This window comes from Vicia villosa, unplaced genomic scaffold (assembly GCF_029867415.1).
Source record: "Vicia villosa cultivar HV-30 ecotype Madison, WI unplaced genomic scaffold, Vvil1.0 ctg.001476F_1_1_1, whole genome shotgun sequence".
Lineage (NCBI taxonomy): Eukaryota > Viridiplantae > Streptophyta > Magnoliopsida > Fabales > Fabaceae > Vicia > Vicia villosa.
The window spans coordinates 193,725-199,080 of record NW_026705631.1 but is presented as its reverse complement, the minus strand read 5'-3'; positions in this window follow the sequence as shown (position 1 = coordinate 199,080).

Here is a 5,356-nt window from a genome sequence, read left to right as displayed (position 1 = left end):
ATGAGTTGAATCGGCGGAGAAATGATGAAGATCCAAGCTTTTTCCTCTTTTCTCCTCTTGCTCTTCCTTCTCTCTACTTCTTCTCTCTATCTTTCTCTTTTTTGTAGAATGAAGAAGAAAAGCAAAAAGGAAAGGATATAGGAAATATCTTTAGTTACACTACTAACTAAATGTCCAAAAGTATCTCTAATGTACCAATTTATAAAACCTCAGTGTCAGCTAATAACATTAGAGCATTTAATTTAATACGGGGTATTACAAAGATTGATCTCAGGTCGGGCTATCATCAGATTCGGGTAAAGAGCTCAGATGTGCCTAAGACTGCATTCAGGACTCGGTATGGTCATTACGAGTTTTTAGTTATGCCTTTTGGTGTGACTAATGCTCCGGCAGTTTTCATGGATTACATGAATCGAATTTTTCAACCGTACCTGGATCAGTTTGTTGTGATATTCATTGATGACATTTTGGTGTATTCTCGTTCTCCCGAAGAACACGAAGAGCATTTGCGAATTGTGTTGTCTACTCTTCGAGAGAAATAATTGTACGCAAAATTCAGTAAGTGTGAATTTTGGCTATCCGAAGTAAGTTTCCTTGGTCACGTCATCTATGGGGGAGGCGTGGCAGTGGATCCTTCTAAAGTAGAAGCGGTGGTGAATTGGGATCGACCAAAGAGTGTGACAGAGGTCAGAAGCTTCCTAGGGTTGGCAGGTTACTATCGGAGATTTATCATGGGATTTGCTAAGTTAGCACTACCATTGACAAAACTTACTCGAAAGGAAGTTACTTTTGAATGGGATTCCGAATGTGAACAGAGTTTCCAGAAGTTTAAGAGGAAGTTGACTACTGCACCCGTGTTAGTAATTCCAGACCCAAACCGATCTTATGAAGTATTCTGTGATGCTTCTAAGTGTAGCAACCTGTCTAAAAATTTAATGTTTAGAGTCGCCACCTATTCTACCAAGGCGAATAGGAAACCTATGCAATTAAGAGATTTAGGGTAAGATACTATATTCGGGTTAAGGGAAGGTGTAAGGCACCCAAAACCCTTTCCTAAAGGTTAACATTGCAAAGATGAAGGTTTGTGGCAAAAGATAAAGAAAGATGACAGACAGTAAATAGAGTTAAAAGGCTAATTATTTGAACATGATTAGAGTTTGGAAGAGGGGGACTCGCCTTGTTGCCAAGTGCCTACGTATCTCCTTATGGAGAATCAGAGTCAACGTAGTTCGGGGACAGGGTTGTACGCCTTTGAATTTGATTTGTTATGTTTGAACGCTTTTTGAATGGCCTATCTTAGTTTGAATTTGATTTGAAAGGCATTTTGAATTGCCTTGTCGAGAAGGATGAAAATCCGTAGTGTCGTGGTTTAGTGTGTTTTAGGTTTGGGCGTACAACCCTGATTTAATTTGTACTATTAATCGCAATGATCAATAGTTTTGATCACCATAATTAACAGATTTATAAAGGCATTGCTAATTATTCTAATCGATTGATTCGATTATCACCGTTAGCAAATTGATTGTATTTTAATTATTGATTTATTAATTTATCGTTATCCCTCATAATCAATAGCTTTGATTAAAAATAATAACGAATTTTTAAAGCGAAATATGCTAATCATCGTAACCAATAAGATGGTTAAAACCTTTTAGCAAAATAAAATGTATTTTTATTTTAATTAATTAAATAATTGACTATTAACCATCGCGACCGATTAATTCAGTCGAAACGAATAATAAATGAAAAATCCTAATACTGTGGCCAAGTGGCCAGTGGGATTGGGAAAACCCTAATGTTTGGATCGATGCTCTAAGGTTTTTTTTATGATTAAAGTTGATTAAATAGATTAAATCGAATAATCGAAATAATAAAAAAAAGTCATAATATTAATTATCCTATTAGTGTAATAAACAAGATCAAATTACATAACTAGTTAAGTTTACGTAAATAATTTAACAAATAATAAGAAACAAATAAACAAATAATAAATAAATAAAAAAACAAATAAAAACCAAAAACCTGGGGCCTGATCGCACGTAGGTGTGTCCTGAATGCTCATGGTGGTCGTGCATGTTCTTGGGACGTTAGATCCAATGATGAGCTAATCCAATGGCTGAGATTCAAGGGCGCATCGTAGGCCCCATTGCAAGAGAAGCCCTGGATTCGTTAGCAACCAATTTATCAAAAATAATATGGGACGCTGGGGATCGAGCCCAGGTCCCTTGGGTTATCCACAAGGTACGCTTGCCTTTGAACCACGCTGTGTTTGTTGTCACTGAAACGAAACACGATTATAATATATAAAAAATAAAAGGTTGAAATTTTAAATTCCAGAACACGCGTGTCCGCTGTTCTTCTTCTTCGTTTTTTCTGAAAAAATATACAGACCTATACCTACGGTTTTCTTGCCGTAGCTAGAAGACCTGCACCTTAAATATCACAATAAAGGCCATATAAATCCGATACAATACTATAGATAGACCGAAATCGATGCTCTGAATTCGATAGTGCCCTTGGTTCGTCCTAATTTTGTCCCAAATGCAAAGCCCTAAATCAGAGCTCAATAACCCTAACAATGGTGTAATATGGTACCTGCACTTAAAGTTCAAATAAACAATCCAGAAAGTATCAATACATCATCATAAACATGAATATTCGGTCAAATCACGTTAAAAGGGCGAGTATGTATGCAATCGAATCCGGAAAAAATAGAGGAAACCGTGACTTGTATGGGCAATCTTCAGCGTGTTTTGACTGATGATGAAGGTTGGGTTTTGCTCAGGAAACCCCAGGGAATCAATTGGGATCCTTTGTTTGGCCTAAATCCTCTTGAAAATCTGAAATCGAATTTGATTGTTCTTGAATTTTCTTGAATCCCTTTTTACGATTTTCAGGCTGCTCCTCCCCAAAAAAAGACCCCTAATGCCTTGCTCTTCTTTTGTATATATAATAGGATCAATTAGGTTTAACAATTATAGATTAAATCTTTGTTAATTGGAGATTTGATTTTGTTCTAAAAATGATTTTGGAAAGATTATATTTGGTGTAATTTGTGAAGATTTGAAAGAGATGAACTGAAAAATTGAAGGGTGAGATGGTGATATCGTGTGACTTGGTCCCTTTTGATTTTTTTTTATTTATATTAATGACAATGGTGACAACAATAATACACCATATATGATTCAAATAATACTATAATTCTAAAAAATAAAATCTACTTAATAGTAATAAAAGAGTTATAAGAATCCTTAATAATAATACCTAAAAATAGAAGAATAAATGACATTTCTTTATTTAATTTTAATTTTTTAATTTTTTTTAAATAAACTAAAAGAAATAAATTACTATTAAATTAGATGTTAGTAAAAAACGTAAAAAGAATTAACTGTTAGAAATAATGCGGACAAATTTGGGGTATGACAGCTGCCCCTGTTCAATCTTCTTAAACCTGAAGAGGTAGAAGATGATTGGACACTGAAATGCCCTGAAATTTGCTTGCATAGGGAAGGAGTTTCGCGGGAGATGGGCTTATAGATGCCACCCATCTACCTGGCAGGATATTTGTCTAAAGCATATGCTTTTCATACCCGGATCATTTGATTGTATTTGAGGAGATACGGAGTAATGTCTTACATAAGACTACCTGAAGAGGGTGTATCGAAGGTTGATGCGAAGAAGCTTAGACTTTGAACAATACTTAGGAAGAATGTCTTGGAGAAGACTAACCGAGGAGTTCTTTTAAAAGAACTAAGTGTGTCTTAGAAAAGAATGGATAAACATTTTAAGAAGGCTACCTAGAAAGGCCTGATATGTCTTAAATAAGACTCACCTAGAAAGGCTCCTAAAAAGATATGAAATATCTTAAATAGGACTACCTAGACAGGTTACGGTACGTCTTACACAAGACTAACCTAGAAAAGTTTTTGGAACGCATGTGATACGTCTTACACAAGACTCACCTGGAAAGGCTCTTAGACAGGATACGATACGTTTTAAACAAAACTATCTAGAAAGATTCCTATAGAGGGCACAATATGTTTTAAACAAAACTACCTAGGCAGGTTCCTATAAAGGATGCGATATATTTTTTAAACAAAACTACCTAGACAGGTTCCTATAAAGGACGCGATATGTTTTAAACAAAACTACCTAGACAGGTTCCTATAAAGGACGCGATATGTTTTAAACAAAACTACCTAGACAGGTTCCTATAAAGGACGCGATATGTTTTAAACAAAACTAACTCGAAAGTTTCCTACAAAGGTCGTGAGACGTTTTAAACAAAACTACCTAGAAAGGTTCCTATAAAGGTCGTGAGACGTTTTGAACAAAACTACCTAGAAAGGTTCCTATAAAGGCTATGAAATATTTTAAACAAAACTACCTAGAAAGGTTCCTACAAAGGACATGTAATGTTTTAAACAAAACTACCTAGAAAGGTTCCTACAAAGGACATGTAACGTTTTAAACAAAACTACCTAGAAAGGTTCCTATAAAGGCCATGAAATGTTTTAAACAAAACTACCTAGAAAGGTCAGGATACGTCTTACACAAGACTGCTTGGAAAGGTTAGGATAACTGTCTTGAACAAGACTACCTGGAGAGGTGAGAAATTCTTTGGTTGCTTCTGGATTGCCTTTAAAGAAAGACTTGGAATGAAGTATTTGGAATTGTATCTGTGAGCGTTAAGATTGAATCGTTGATACGATCGTATTTGTGCTGTAATTGGATGATAACATCCTTTTGAATTATGAAGTGACCTGAAAAGGCAGCGTTAGTTTTATGCGATGTCATGATGCATGTGTCATGTAATGAAATTCTCAAAATAAATGAGAATTATGCATGTATGTCGATCCCACACTGCGGGGCGTAAATAGTACAGGCGTGGGAAGATCAATTACGCAACAATGCTCCTTGTGTGATACTAGTGTGATTTCCCCATTATCAGAAACTTTGAGAGATGCCCCTTTATCTGAAGGAGGGACCTTTAGAGAGAACTCGAGTTTCACCATGTCTTGCCTGATATGCATTGCTTAGTGTTTGAATTCTTGAAAGATATGCCCCTAGTTCATAGGATCCTTGATTGTAAGTATTGATTTGAATGTGAAGCGGATGCTTTTCAGAGTGAGTCATGCATTTCGGTCGCGTCCTGACGGATAGCGATTTGCTGAGTACTCAGAATGAGACGATGTCTTTTATAAGATTACCTGAAGAGGTCCTTGGAAAGAAACGGGAACTTGTCTTAAATAAGACCGAGCTTTAAACAAATGCTCGAAGGGATGTGTTGTGCAAAGGGTCAGAAATATTCCTATAGAGGATAAAGACTGTTTTTAGGAACGCGAGGTTTTAAACA